Source organism: Phyllobates terribilis, unplaced genomic scaffold, assembly GCF_046119375.1.
Source record: "Phyllobates terribilis strain yellow unplaced genomic scaffold, ASM4611937v1 Scaffold_5__5_contigs__length_657084704, whole genome shotgun sequence".
In the NCBI taxonomy this organism is placed as follows: domain Eukaryota; kingdom Metazoa; phylum Chordata; class Amphibia; order Anura; family Dendrobatidae; genus Phyllobates; species Phyllobates terribilis.
In genome coordinates, this window is record NW_027362765.1 from 283,394,315 (window position 1) to 283,410,808 (window position 16,494).

Here is a 16,494-nt window from a genome sequence, read left to right on the forward strand (position 1 = left end):
GTTAAACTAACACACCTCACGGTCAAGGAGCACACCATGAGGCTTCTCACCCCTGAAAGAGGGGATAAATGCACTGCAGATATTATTTCTGAGAGACCTGTTACTTGGGCTGAGTTTAATGTATAGTGCATCCGCTGTTGATGGATACCGGGTCCCAGGTGACCACTATGCCTGAAGTATACTTCTAAGTCCACTTCCAAGATGTCGCTTGCTCCAGAGGGGAACTAACCATTCGACTGGTGTGGATGTCTAAAATGAGTGTGCGGAAAAGATTAGCGCAGAAAAGAAATCATATTAGTGAAGGACCCCGGAGGGGGGTCCTATCATAACCATGAGGATGAATGTCTTGAAAAAAGAGGGACACTTCCTGGCTGATGGACGACGAGAGAATAGTTGGGCCCATGTAACCTGACAGCCAGATATGGGTTAGACAGATTAAAATGTCCAAACGCCTCACAGTGCCTTGGCAAAGTAGTAGTACTCCCGGAAGCTACGATGACCTTACCAGAAGGACAGACCATTCTGACTATGCTGGTACAAGCCCATGTGTCATTGGAAGATGTGGAAGTACAACTTGAACCCCCAGAGGGGAAACAAGCAACCCCGGGATTGTTGGATGCCCGCACCCTAGTCACCATGTGTCAAGGGCGAGTACCTACCTGTGTGATGTATTAACTTAAGTGGAACAAGTCTACAGTTAACCCCAGGAAACAGATAGTTCAAGTGTACGTGATGCCAGAATATTTCCCAAAGTCCGACGCCATAGAACTGACTCCTGTAAAAGGGGATCTGTGGACTCTCGGTGTCTTTCAATGCAAAGAGGAGCAGGGGTGAAATTCAAACTGGCTGCAATCTTCTGGAACAGATGGAAGCGATCCTCATGGAATTCACCTCTGGCAAAGTGGTGCAGATAGAAAAGCTACTACAACAGTACCATGGGGTGTTTGCTCAGCATGATGATGATTTCGGGTGCACTGAAGCCATTCAACAAGAGATTCCTTTGGGGACCACAGCCCCCATCCGAGAAAGATATCGGCAGATCTCACCTCAATTGTACTTCATGCTGTGAAATGGAGTAATATGGGATAGTCAAAGTCCCTGGCACCCATTGTACTAGTTTGGGAAAGAGATGGGATGTTGAGGTTCTGTGTGGACTACCGATGGCTGAATGCCTGCACTGTATGAGACTCATACTCTCTGCCAAGGATTGAAGAATCCCTGTCCGCCTTGGGAGAGGCTAAGTACGTCTTATCCCTTGACCTGGCCAGCGGCTATTGGCAGGTTCCCGTAGTGGCAAAGGACCAACCAAAGACTGCCTTCATCCTTCCCATGGGGCTGTTCGAGTTCAACCAAATGCCTTTCAGGCTAATGAATGTGCCAGGGACGTTCCAACACCTGATGGAAAGATGCCTCAGGGACCTGAATTTTGAAGCCATTATGATGTATTTTGATGACATCATAATCTACTCTCCCGGGTGGGTGGGCCAGTGCCTATGGTCAGCAGCACACCTCAGTACGCATCTGATGATGAGACTCAGGTGCCACTTTCTGGTGCGTACTGTGCTGTCGAGACTACCCAGGAGAAGCAGTTGTTTGAAGAGGGTGGTGTAGATGATGAGGTCCTTGACCCATCATGGTGTGAGGGACAGGAAGGTGGTGGGAGCAGCTCTGAGGAAGAGATTCCCCGAACGTCCCAAAAAGGAGGGAGAGGGAGGGGGCAGACTTGGTTGCCTGTAGCCTCCACTTTGGCACCCATTAGGAGCATGGCTCTTCCAAAATCCATAGCGGGCGCTCCCAAGACTTGCAGTGCCTGGTCCTTTTTTGACACAGTTGCAGATGACATTTGCTTTGTCAAAAGCAAGCTGTGTAATCAGAAGGTGAAAAGAGGGAAAAGTGTCAGCAACCTCAATACCACAAATATGTGGAAACATGTGCAGACCAAGCACGTGGTGGAGTTACAAAAACACACTGAAGACATAGGCCAACCTACAGCGCCACCTACCACCTCTTCAGCTCATGTTGTAGCCTCTTCCTCCAGCTCACACACAGCTGGTTCGGCTTCCTCACAGGATCGCCATGGAAGAACCTCTGGCACTGTTGTACAGAGACACAGTGTAAATCCACCCACAGCACCAATTTCCCTGTCATCCTCACACTCCCAGGCCAGTCTACAGCCATCGTTAGCACAGGCATGGGAGAAAAGGTGCCCATACTCGGCAAACCACCCCCGAGCACAGGCTCTGAATGCTGGCATTGCTAAACTACTGGCCCTACTACTGCTATCATTCAGGCTGGTGGAGACTGACACCTTCCGTAACTTTATGGCATTGGCAGTCCCACAATACAACGTGCCCAGCCGCTTTTATTTCAGCAGGCAAGCCGTCCCTGCCCTGCAACAGCATGTGGAGGGAAAAATTAAACATGCGCTACAAAACGCCGTTAGTAGCAAGGTCCACCTGACCACCGATGCGTGGACCAGTAAGCATGGACAGGGACGATACCTTTCCCTCACTGCCCATTGGGTAAATGTTGTGGAGCCGGGTACAGGTCTTGAGAGTGGTGCTGTACGTGTTCTGCCAACTCCAAGGATTGCAGGAATCCAGTCTGTACACATTGACTCCTTCTCATACTCCAGTTCCTCTGAATCAGCGCTGCCGGAGCCGTCACGGTCTGCCTCCACATCGACCCGTGAACGGTTACCTGTTATGATGACCGATATGAGCACAGCCGTGGCCAAACGTCAACGGGCCGTATTGAAATTAATTTCTTTGGGTAATCGAAGCCACACAGCGCAGGAGCTCTGGAATGCCATTAAGCAGCAGAGCGACGTGTGGTTTGTGCCAGCGAATCTCCAGCCAGGCATGGTAGTGTGTGACAATGGCTGAAATCTGGTGGCAGCTCTGGGCCTAGGCAACCTCACTCACATCCCATGTCTGGTACATGTGCTCAACTTGGTCGTGCAGAGTTATTTGAGGGACTATCCGGATCTTGATGCACTGCTTCACAAGATCCGCATAGAGTGCGCTCACTTGCGGCGTTCCAGCAACGCAAGATCGCGCATTGCAGCTCTGCAGCGCCGATTACGTCTTCCGGAACATCGCATCATATGTGACCTACTCACCAGGTGGAATTCAACGTTACATATGTTGGAGAGGTTGTGTGAGCAGCAGGCAGCAGTAATGGAGTACCAGCTGCAGCAGGCACAAACAAGTCGCAGTGCGCGCCGTTCACACTTCACCACCACTGAGTGGGCCTCTATGAAGGACATTTGCCACGTTTTGCGTGCCTTCGATTATTCCACGCAGATGGTGAGTGCAGATGATGCACTAGTCAGCATGACTATCCCCCTTATCTGCCTGCTTGAAAAAACACTGCAAGCACTAAGGGAGGAGGTTTTGGTAGAGGTGGAGGTTGAGGAGTCACAAATGCCATCTGCTTCTGTACAGTCTGCGCAACGTGGTTCCTCACAAAGGCCTAGGCAGGGGACACTTTGTGAGGAGGATGAGGAGGAGTCAATGGAGGAGGAAGACATCTGTCCAGAGGAGGGAGGTACACAATGCTCTAGTAGTCCGTATCTAGAGCGAGGGTGGGGTGATGCAGAGCAGGCAGAGATCATGCCTCAAGCAGGGGACAGCGTTTCTTGGGCAGTTGGCAGTCTGCAGAACATGGTTGATTTCATGCTGCAGTGCCTGAGAAATGACCGCCGCATCGCCCACATTCTCAACACGGCTGATTATTGGGTGTCCACCCTCCTAGATCCTCGCTACTGGGACAACTTACAAAGCCTCATAACACCGTTGAACCGGGAGCGTAAAATGCGGGAGTACCAAGACGCACTGGTGCATTCCATCATGTTCTCCATTCCAACCGAGAGCAGTGCTCCTAGTGCTTTACAAAGCAGCTCAGTGCGTCGAGGCAGTGGAGGAAGCTCTGCACAAAGAGGGAGCAGAAGCAGTGCCTCAGCACAAGGCAAGACCAGTATGGCCCAAATGTGGCAAAGTTTTGTGTCCCCGCTGCCACAAATGTCTACACCATCACAGACGGCTCCAGTCAGCAGGATGCAACGTTTCCGTCAGATGGTGACAGACTACATGTCTTGCCCTCTCAGTGTACTCCCAGACGGCTCTTCCCCCTTCAAGTTTTGGGTCTCTAAGCTGGATACATGGCCAGAGCTTAGACAGTATGCATTGGAGGTGCTGGCTTGCCCTGCTGCTCGTGTATTATTGGAACTCGTCTTTAGTGCCGCAGGTTGTGTACTAACAGACCGTCGCATGCGCCTATCCTCCGATAACGTTGACCGGCTTGCTTTTCTGAAAATGAACAAGGCCTGGATCTTACATGAATTTGCCAGTCCTCTTCCAGAATAAATAATTGGTTGGCAACAGTATCCAGGTCTCCTGTTGTGTTCATGTTTCTACCACCTGAACTGTAATCCCTGAGCTCCAACACCGCCAGTTGCTGCTCAGAAGTGCCGTCTGCGCAGTCAATGCTTGCTGCCGTGTTATTGAGGTTCAGTAACGTCAGCTGTTCCCCTGCTGTGTGTCCGGCAAATTCTCCTGCTCTGTCCACATTCACACTACTACAGATTTTAAAGTTGCTCCAATTACACTTCTGGCTCCTCTGTTTTCAGTGTTATCCCTGAGCTCCAACACCGCCAGTTGCTGCTCAGAAGTGCCGTCTGCACAGTCAACACTTGCTGCCGTGTTATTGGGGTTCAGTAACGTCAGCTGTTCCCCTGCTGTGTGTACGGCAATTTCTCCTGCTCTGTCCACATTCAAACTACTACAGATTTTAAAGTTGCTCCAATTAGGCCTCTGGCTCCACTCTGTTTTTAGTATTTACCCTGGGTTTCATCACCACCAGATGTTTCCCAGCAGTGTCTTTGGCACGGGTACTCCCTCCTTCTCAGCCTGGTTCCAGCACGCCAGCTGTTTCCGGGTAGTGTCAACGTCACTTTGCCTCCAATGCGTTGTCCTGTCATGTTGCGGTCGGGTTAGCCGACTCTATGGTGCCTGTAGTTTAGGTGACTCCTGTGTGGGCTGCGGGATCTGGCAATGAAGGCTGGTTCCATAGTGCCAATAAGACAAGCACCTCCTGTCGGGCTGTGGGTTTCGGTAACTGCGGCTGGCTCGCGGCCTTGCAACTTTTTTTTTCATGGGTACCTTCTGCTACCCATCCGGGTTCCTGTACCATCAGCTGGTACTCGGCAGTGCCTTTGGCTTAGGTGCCTACTTCTCGGTATCCAAGTTCCACCAACGTCTGCTGGTCCTTGGTAGTGCTTTCTGGCACAGGTACCTCCTGCTTAGTAACCGAGTTCCAGTACCGTCAGCTCGTCCTCGGTAGTTCCATTGGCTATTGTACCTTCTGCTACCCATCCGGGTTCCAGTACCGTCAGCTCGTCCTCGGTAGTTCCATTGGCTCTTGTACCTTCTGCTACCCATCCGGGTTCCATTACCGTCAGCTGGTTCTCGGCAGTGTCTTTGACACGGGTACTCCCTCCTGCTCAGCCTGGTTCCAGCACGCCAGCTGTTTCCAGGTAGTGTCAACGTCACTTTGCCTCCAATGCGTTGTCCTGTCGTGTTGCGGTCGGGTTAGCCGACTCTATGGTGCCTGCAGTTTAGGTGAATCCTATGTGGGCTGTGGGTTCTGGCAATGAAGGCTGGTTCCATAGTGCCAATAAGACAAGCACCCCCTGTAGGACTGTGGGTTTCGGTAACTGCGGCCGGCTCGTGGCCTTGCAACTTTTTTTTTCATGGGTACCTTCTGCTACCCATCCGGGTTCCAGTACCGTCAGCTGGTACTCGGCAGTGCCTTTGGCTTAGGTGCCTCCTTCTCGGTATCCAAGTTCCACCAACGTCTGCTGGTCCTTGGTAGTGCTTTCTGGCACACGTACCTCCTGCTTAGTAACCGAGTTCCAGTATCATCAGCTGGTCCTTGGTAATTCCATTGTCTCTTGTACCTTCTGCTACCCATCCGGGTTCCAGCACCATCAGCTGGTTCTTGGCAGTTCCTCAGCCTTCTTGTACCTTCTGTTACATTTCCAAGTTCAAGCTTTTTGAAATGGTTCTTGATAATCACTCTGGATCTCCCTGATGAGGACCCCGAATACGAGGACCCTGAAGACCACCCCGAAGAAGACGAGGGACCCTGAAGACGAGGACCCTGAAGACCACCCTGAAGAAGACGAGGACCCCGAAGACGACAACCCTGAAGACGACGACCCTGAAGACCACCCCGAAAAAGACCAAGAAGATGACCCTGAAGAAGATGACCAAGAGGACAAAGAACAAGAAGACAACCACCAAGATATAGAAGAACAAGAGACAGAAAACCAAGAAGCAGAAGTACAAGAAGCTGCGGAACAAAAAGTGGAAGAACATTAAACTGAACGCGGACAAATCCTGTTGTAAATCTTTTGTGACGAGCAGAATGAAAGGTGTAATGTTCAAACTTTTATAGATAACAACTACAGGAATGCCTGTCACAAATAAGAATATGATGAAGAAGAAGATGAAGAAGATGAAGAATAGTGATGAGCCACCCCCGTAGTGTTCGAGTTCGGTTAGGTTCGTCGAACACCTTCGAACACCGTTAAAACCAATGGCAGGCAAACAAAAACACATAGAAACACATAGAAAACACCTTCAAAGGTGTCCAAAAGCTGACAAACTGCTCAGAAGACACAACTAACACATGGAAAAGTGACAAGTACATATAGTCATGCGAAAAGAAAAGAGGTGGAGGAGTAAAAGGAGGGGGAGACACAGATATAGGCATGTCATGCCCTTCTAAAATCCAAAACGTGAGAAGCCGACACGGCCAGTCCGCTCCTGCCCGTGCCACCTCCGTGTCGCCGGGTTTGTGCCAGAGCCGCGGTGAACCCTGACGGCCAGCCCCCCTCTCCCAATACTGGTGCCTGTCCGCTGGTGGGTCGAGCGAGCCCCCCTGTGGTGGAGGCAGCTTTAAGTTTTTTAATTTAAATTGTCTCTCTAATTTGAATGAATACACTTTAAATCCATTTACAAGGATCTATTGGAGGGCAAGTCTCATGCCAGCAGCCACGTAATTCCAGCTCCAGTAGCGTCCACTAAAGCTGCTGCAGTTAAAAAGATTTTATAAGGATCGAGCTCGGCTGTCCACTGCAAGGCATCCTACTGCCAGTCCCAGCCCCTATGCCTTGGGGTGCCTCCTGATGCTCTTCACTGAGTATCCCGTGGTCCCGAAGCATTTCCTTTGAAAAAATTAAGTGTCCAAACTACAGGTGGTGTAGCTTGCTTAACAGCCGGGATAATCCGCTGACTAGCAGACACTGCTACTAGGCACAAAGTATTTCCTGGGCTAGATGCAGTTAAAAATTTGTAATTAGATACTCTCGTTGGATGCTGAGAAAGCATTCCATAGAGTCTCCTGGCACGCCATATATTATTCTCTTAAAAAGTTTAGGGTAGGGGTCTAGGGGACCCTTTTATAGCCAAAATCACGGCCCTGTATCGCAATACGTCACCTAGGCTGAAGATAAATGGAACTGTAGCACCCCGAGGGCTCGGTTGCTACAGAGGTATTGCACCTCACCCAGAGGTGTGATATCTCACTCTCAGGTAAGGATGGAGTGTGGATCAGGACCCGACACCCGCATGCATTACACCACATTGCCGTGGGGCAGGGCGACCAATATGCCCCTGAGATGGGCATGACAGTCCCTGTCCCTGGCTGGAGTGGGGGAAGGGAACACTGAGGAAGGGGAACCCTGTAGTGCAGGAGCAGGGAGGAAGCAGTTACTGGGTGCATTGAGAAGGGAGTATAAAAGGTGGGCACCATCTTAGTTCAGTGCAGAAAAGTCTGAGCAGAAGTGACAGGGAGCAGGGGCTCTGCATGAGCTCTGCTCCGGAGGCGGGCCTAGTAACAGAGGCTCAGGTCTGGAAGAGGGAGAAGGAAGGAAGAGGAGCGGAGAAGGCTCCAGGAACGAGGAACGAAGGGATCCCAGGGGTGCAGACGGGCGAGTCGCCACCGCACGCCCGAATCCACCTGCGTGGAGGGGTCAGGCCAAAGGGTTAGACCGGTCCCCGAAACTAGTGGAGGCGGGAAACGACCCTCAGCTAGAAACCAGAGGCTGTGACATTTTGTGGCGCAGCCCCTCGCTACACCCACTAGGAAGGCACCACATAGGGTCAGGGAAACTGGCGCCAAGTTTACCAAGAGGAGGCCCGAGGCAGCCGGACAGAAGGGTTGGTAAGAAAGGCCAGACAAAGGACACACAAAGGGGGTCCTGTGAAGCGCTCCAAAGTTATCTCGGAGTTGTCTGTGCCCCTCACCTGGTGAGCACAGTACAACGTGGGCAGCCGTTACCTGCAGAAGTGGTCTGGATAATAAGAACTGTGAGTAAAGGCCCTGGACTGCATCACTGACTCCGTGTCGTTACTGCTGCTGCCCTGCACTATCACCCCCATCCTCCGCATACTCTGCCCTGAGGCTATACTCCTCCCGTGGGGAGTTATGCTACGCTCTGCTGCACCCACAACACCAGCCTCAGCAGTCTGCCCTGCAGCGGCGGTTCACTCTGACCGCAATCCACGGGTGGCGTAGTCGGACATTTAAACATCAAAACCACATAAATAGTTCCGCCACTGGTTTGACCGCCCTGAGCCACGGAACCGGGTCGCCGCCTTGGAGACTACAACCACCAGCATCCACCAAAAAGGGTCCGGCTCCGGGTGTCCCAAGGCCCAGGGGGCGCGTCAGAACATTTTCATCACCTTTCATAATCACCAATGGGACAAGTCAGGGATGTCCTCTGTCCCCTCTCTTATACATCCTAGTGACGGAGCACCTGCTCTCATCAATTCGCCATAACCCCAATATTAGGTGGATTGAGGTGGGAGGCACCGAGTACAAGTGCTCTCTATTTGCTGATGATGTCCTAGTATATATCACTCAATCACATATATCCATCCCTGCTGTTATGGCTGAAATAGATCACTTTGTTACATGGTAAAATTTTAAAATCAATGCAGCGAAGTCTGAGGCCCTCAATGTCTCCCTCCCCAAATCCATACAGGATTCCATCCAGTCCAACTTTCCCTTTGCCTGGCCCTCACAGGGTATCAAATACTTAGGAATTCCTATTCATAGAGACCTCTCCCATCTATGTTATCTTAATTTTGGGCCCTTTATTGAACAACTCCATACAGACCACGGTTGGCAAGTTAGAACTGTAAGATTCACTACGTGAACCACTGGTGTTTTGTGGAAAAGCACATGTACACTGTGTTCCAAATTATTATGCAAAAAGTGTTTAGGAGTGATAAGGGAAGAATTTGTTTGTTTGTCAGTTAAACTCATTGATGGTGATGTGTGTCAGGGCTCTTTATATCACTGTAAGCAATTGCAGACACCTGTGCTAATTAGTTTGGCAGGTGTGTCCAATGAAAGGCAAGACTACTTAAGAAGGCTGTCCCACATTATTAAGCAGCCTACATTTTCTGCCAAAATGGGAAAGAAAAAGGATGTGTCGGCTGCTGAGAAGCAACAAATTGTGGAGTGTTTAGGTCATGGCATGACTACAATCAACATTGTGCGATGATCAGGATGAAGTGTCTTGGCAATCAAGAAGTATGTAGCTGATTCACAGTACACACTTGTGCTTGCTGATAAGGGCAAATTGAGGACTCTTTCCTAAAGGCAATTACGTCAGGTTAAAAGAGCAGCGGCAAAAAAGCCTTGTCATAGCAGCAGACAAGTTTTTGAAGCTGCTGGTGCCTCCAACGTCCCCCGAACAACAAGATGCAGTGTCCTTCAGAGGTTTGCAGCTGTGCATACGCCATCCTGTCGACCTCCTCTATCCACTTCTCACAAGCAGAAACGGCTCCAGTGGGCCAAACATTACATGAAGACTGATTTCAAAACTGTTTTGTTCACGGATGAGTGCCGTGCAACGCTTGATGGTCCAGATGGATGGAGTGGAGGATGGCAGGTTGATGGACACCCCACGCAAACACGGCTACAGCGCCAACAAGGAGGAGGTGGAGTAATGTTTTGGGCTGGAATCATGGGGAGAGAGATTGTCGGCCCCTTTAGGATCCCTGAAGGGGTAAAGATGAACTCCATAATGTATGTGGAGTTTCTCAAACAGCACTTCCTGCCATGGTTCAAGAAGAGGAACCGTGTATTCCACAGCAAGATCATTTTTATGCATGATAATGCACCGTCTCATGCTGCACATAACACATCTGCATCTCTGGCTGATAGCGGCATAAAAGGGGACAAACTTATGGTGTGACCCCCATGCTCCCCTGACCTCTACCCCATTCAGAACCTCTGGAGCATCATTAAAAGGAGTGTCTATGATGGCGGGAGGCAGTTCACATCTAAGCAAGAGCTCTGGGAGGGTATTCTGTCCTCATGCAAAACAATTGAAGCAGAAACCATCCAAAACCTGACAAATTCAATGGACGAGAGAGTTCAGAAGCTCCTTTCGAACAAGGGGTCCTATGTGCAAATGTAACATCACCTAGAATAAAGTTTTGAGATGAAAACTGTTTGATTTCAGTTTCTAATAACCGGCTAATGCTTATAATTTCAAAAATGACCATTTTTTTGGTCTTTATTAAAATGAAAAGGTTGATCGAAGAGTGTGGGGGATCTAAGAGTGTGGCAACCCAGTAGTCAGGATTACTTCGAATTCTGACAATCTGAGGGTCATGTTGCAGGTAGTGCAGCAAGAAGGCACTTATGTGTCTTGCGCATCTCGCAGCCCCAAAATTATTTTCCGGGCTAGATGCAGCTAAAAATTATTATTAATTTTAAATCTGGTGGAGCTTAGTATAGATGGCCTAATAGAATCAGTACTGCACACTGCTACAAAGCACAAATAATTTTCCAGCCAAGATACAGATAAACATGATTAGTAATTTGAAAGCTTAAAATGGTTGGTGAGGTGATTTTAACCAATCATCAAGCTTTTACTCTCCCCAGGATGACACACGGGTAGAAAAGTCGTTTCGGATCCATGATTTGTTCATCTTTATAAACGTGAGTCTGTCTACATTATCAGTGGAGAGCCGCGTGCGCTTATCTGTCAGCACACCACCAGCAGCGCTGAACACACGTTCAGACAGAACGCTGGCTGTGGGGCATGACAAGATCTCCAAGGCGTAAGTGGCTAGCTCCGGGGATTTATCCAGATTGGAAGCCCAAAAATAGCAAGGGTCCAGTGACACAGTCATGGCTTCAATGTTTACTTGGAGATACTCCTGTACCATCGTCTCTAGGCGTTGACTATGTGTCAGACTTCTTGTCTCCTGTGGCCTTGCAAAGGATGGGCTAAAAAAGTGGTGAAATGATTCCGCAAAATTGATGTTACCAGCAGATACTGTGTTTCTGTTACGGTTTGAGTGCTGAACACTCGACGGTCCCACGGTTGGCAAGTTGGAACTGTGAGATTCAGTACGTGCACGACTGGTGTTTTGTGGAAAAGCACATGTAAGATTCTGCACCAGTCTCTGCTGATACTCCTGCATGCGTGCATCCCTTTCTATGGTAGGAATAATTTCTGCAAATTTACTTTTGTACCGGGGATCTAACAGTGTGGCAACCCAGTAGTCAGGATTATTTCTAATTCTCACAATTCGAGGGTCATGTTGCAGGTAGTGCAGCAAGAAGGCACTCATGTGTGTTGCGCATCCAGGAGCACCAAGTCCCTGTTGTGTTGGTGGCGAGGTAACAATCATGCTTCCTTCCTCTGTCCTCTCCCCCCAACCTCGCACAACAGAAATGTGATCAAGGTCTCCCTCATCTGATGAGTCTTCCATCAGTTCGTCCTCCACTTCTTCCTGGGCTCCTGCACCTTCCTCACTAGTTTGGCTGCTACCATGCGCCCTGGTAAAACCATCTCCCCCACCGTCACATGCCTGCCGCCTTGGTGCTGCCGACCGTCTGGACCTTGCAGATGTTAGCCCTTCCGCATACAACTCCTCCTCCTCTACTTCCTCCACCTCCTCTTGTGCCACCACCTGACTCCGAATTCTATTTAACATGTGATCCAGCATGTAAATCACCGGAATAGTCATGCTGATAATGGCATCGTCAGCACTAAACATCTTCGTCGCCATTTCAAAACTGTGCAGAAGGGTGCATAGGTCCCTGATCTGAGACCACTCCTCCAGCGTGATTTGCCCCACCTCTGGATCTCGTTGGCCCAGGGTATACGTCAGAACGTATTGCACCAGGGCTTGTCGGTGCTGCCACAGTCGCTGCAACATGTGCAGAGTTGAATTCCACCGGGTAGGCACATCGCATTTTAGCCGGTGAAGTGGCAGGCCCAACGACTTCTGTAGAGATGTAAGTCGCTGAGCTGCGGGATGCGAATGGCGGAAGTGAGCACACAGCGACCGTGCCCTCTGCAGAAGGCCATCTAGTCCGGGATAGTGGGCTAAAAATTGCTGGACAACCAGGTTCAACACGTGAGCCATACAAGGCACGTGTGTGACATTGCCCCGGCGAAGGGCCGCACCCTGGTTTGCAGCATTGTCGCACACGGCCTTCCCTGATTTCAGGTCCAGTGGAGACAACCATTCATGAAATTGGTTCTCCAGAGCTGACCACAACTCCTCAGCTGTGTGACTCACATTTCCCAGACATTTCAAAGTAAAAACCGCCTGACGTTGAGCCCTGCTGCCAGCATAGTAAGGAGGTGTGCAGGATCCCTTCTGCGCAGTTAGAAAGCTTGTGGCATGACCAGACAGGCTTTGGGTGCAGGTGGAAGACTGAGAGGAGGTTGAGGAGGCAGAAGCAGTGGAGGAACTTTGACATAAAGAGGATTGACGCACAACTCGTGGGGACGGCAAGACTTGGACAGCAGCCCCTTGTCCTGCTGTCACCATAGTTACCCAGTGCCCAGTCAGCGACATGTAACGCCCCTGTCCATGCCTACTCGTCCAAGTGTCTGTGGTGAAATGCACCCTGTCACACACAGAGTTTCTCAAAGAAGCGGTGATGTTGTGTGCGACATGCTGGTGGAGCGCAGGCACACCTTTCTTTGAGAAGTAGTGCCGACTGGGCATCTGGTACTGGGGCACTGCGACGGACATAAGGTCTCGAAAATCCTCTGTGTCCACCAGGCGGAAAGGCAGCATTTCTGTAGCCAAGAGCTTGCAGATGGTGAAATTCAACCTCTTAGCTTTCTCATGGCTAGGAGGAAATGGTCTTTTACTTGTCCACATCTGAGGGACCGAGGGCTGGCTATTGTGCTTAGACGGGGTTGATAAGGGTGTCCCCGGCAAACTGCCGGTCTGTGAGGAAGATGCAGGCGGACATGTTAGGTTGCCTTGATCCAAAGGTGGTGCTATCGATGTCGGACAGCGCTCAACACCAGCTGGTGTTACCACCTCCAAAGAAAATCATGACCTGCCAATCACGCTGGCTGTTGCGGGTAAAGAGGTGGCAGGTCTGCGCCCCAAAACAGGTGTGACTGCCGTCCCCCCAGTCACAGAGGATGAAGAGGCCGCGGATGCACAAGATATGGCAGACGGTGGTTGGCCCGGCCGGCTAGGCCGCATTGTAGCACACTGAGCTTCCCACTGCAACTTATGCTTCATGTCCATGTACCGGTTCATGCATGAAGTACTCAAACTATGTATTTTTTGGCCTCTACTTAGCTTTTGCTGACAAATGTTACAGATAACACGAGTTGGGTCATCTTTATCGATCTGAAAAAATGCCCAGGCTATGCAAGGCTTAGCACCCATGCGACCTGAAGAGCCACCACGACTTGTGGTGAGAGGCAGAGTTGTGTTTGAGGATGCAGTTGTTGACGTGCTTCCAGTACTACGTCTCTGTCCAGGAAGGCGCAACCTGACCTCGTCGTCACTAGCATCTTCCTCCACCTCCTCTGCTGACCTCATCTCTTGGCTGACTGTGGGTTGACAGTAAGTGGGATCTCCAACCTCATCATCATCACCCTGTGCGTTATCACACCCGTCGTCCTCAGAGCCTGCCCTGACAAAAAAACTAAAGTTGTCGCTCCAATCAGGTATTTGAGTCTCATCATCATCTTCCTCATTGTCTCCACCAACAGGAGTTACAGTTTGGGAATGAGGGTCTACATCATGGTCAGAACCTTCAGCATCTGGTCCTGGATCCGACTCATAAAGATTCTGGGCATCAGTGCAGATCATTTCCTCGTCTGGATTCACAGAAGCGCTGGAGCCGACCTCTGATTCCTAGGCTACAGTATGAGTAAACAGCTCTGCAGACTCAACCATCTGTTCTGCCTCATACTCAGACGGGCAGCTGAAGATTTGGGAGCTGTGAGGAAGCAAGTGCTATTGGGGTGACACCTTTGAGGACTGTAGTATTTGTGATGTTGAAGTTGATGTGGAGGAGAGCCCACTTAAAGGAACACTTGATATCCGTTGAAGCACCTGCTGTTTTTGTGCCTCATCTGGAATTTGTAGCGATTGGCGTGGCCGTAAGAAAGGGATCTTATCACATTGTCCGCTAAAAGAAGTAGACATTTTAGTTTGGCTGGAAGATGGTCTTTCTTCTGCAGATGTTACTGTTGCTTTAGCACCTACCCCACGGACATAACCTTTTTTCCCCTTCCCAACACGCCTATTCCCCTTTCCACCAGCAGCAGGCCTTTTTCCACTCATTTTGGTGGTTAACTAATTCACAACTCTGGAGTTGTTTGCACAAAAAAACAATGGATTCGAACCGAGCAGAGCTGAGTGGCCAAACTGTGGTATTAGGCCAAAACTATTGGCTGGGTTAGATGCAGAAAAAAATTATTTTCAATTTGCAACCTGATGGAGGTCAGTATAGATGGACTAATAGAACAAGTCCCACACACTGCTAGAAGGCCAAATATTTTTTCAGAGGTAGATGCAGAAAAAAATTATATTCAGTTTGCAACCCGATGGAGGTCAGTATAGATGGACTAAAAGAACAAGTCCCACACACTGCTAGAAGGCCAAATATTTTTTCAGAGCTAGATGCAGAAAAATATTATATTCAATTTGCAACCTGATGGAGGTCAGTATAGATGGACTAATAGACCAAGTCCCACACACTGCTAAAAGCCCAAATATTTTTTCAGAGCTAGATGCAGAAAAAAATTATATTCAGTTTGCAACCTGATGGAGGTCCGTATAGATGGACTAATAGAACAAGTGCCACACACTGCTAGAAGGCCAAATATTTTTTCAGAGCTAGACGCAGTTAAAAATTATTTTTAATTTGCAACCTGATGGAGGTCAGTATAGATGGACTAATAAAACAAGTCCCACACACTGCTAGAAGCCCAAATATTTTTTCAGAGGTAGATGCAGAAGAAAATTATATTCAGTTTGCAACCTGATGGAGGTCAGTATAGATGGACTAGTAGAACAAGTCCCACACACTGCAATAAGGACAAATATTTTTTCAGAGCTAGATGCAGAAAAAAAATTATTTTGAATTTGCAACCTGATGGAGGTCAGTATAGATGGACTAGTAGAACAAGTCCCACACACTGCTAGAAGCCCAAATATTTTTTCAGAGCTAGATGCATAAAAAAATTATATTCAATTTGCAACCTGATGGAGGTCAGTATAGATGGACTAATAGAACGAGTCCCACACACAGCTAGAAGCCCAAATATTTTTTCAGAGGTAGATGCAGAAAAAATTTATATTCAGTTTGCAACCTGATGGAGGTCAGTATAGATGGACTAGTAGAACAAGTCCCACACACTGCTAGAAGGACAAATATTTTTTCAGAGCTAGATGCAGAAAAAAATTATATTCAGTTTGCAACCTGATGGAGGTCAGTATAGATGGACTAATAGAACAAGTCCCTCACACTGCTAGAAGGCCAAATATTTTTTCAGAGCTAGATGCAGACAAAAAATTATTTTTAATTTGCAACCTGATGGAGGTCAGTATAGATGGACTAATAGAAAAAGTCCCACACACTGCTAGAAGGCCAAATATTTTTTCAGAGGTAGATGCAGAAAAAAATTATATTCAGTTTGCAACCTGATGGAGGTCAGTATAGATGGACTAGTAGAACAAGTCCCACACACTGCTAGAAGGACAAATATTTTTTCAGAGCTAGATGCAGAAAAAAATTATATTGAATTTGCAACCTGATGGAGGTCAGTATAGATGGACTAATAGACCAAGTCCCACACACTGCTAGAAGGCCAAATATTTTTTCAGAGCTAGATGCAGACAAAAAATTATTTTGAATTTGCAACCTGATGGAGGTCAGTATAGATGGACTAGTAGAACAAGTCCCACACACTGCTAGAAGGACAAATATTTTTTCAGAGCAAGATGCAGAAAAAAATTATATTCAATTTGCAACCTTATGGAGGTCAGTATAGATGGACTAATAGAATGATGCTATGCCCAAAAGATTTTACTTCACTAGGTGCAGTAAAAAAATTGGTATTCTATACACAGGTGGTATATCTTGCAACACAGATAGGCTACTCCACTGACTAACACACTCTGCAAT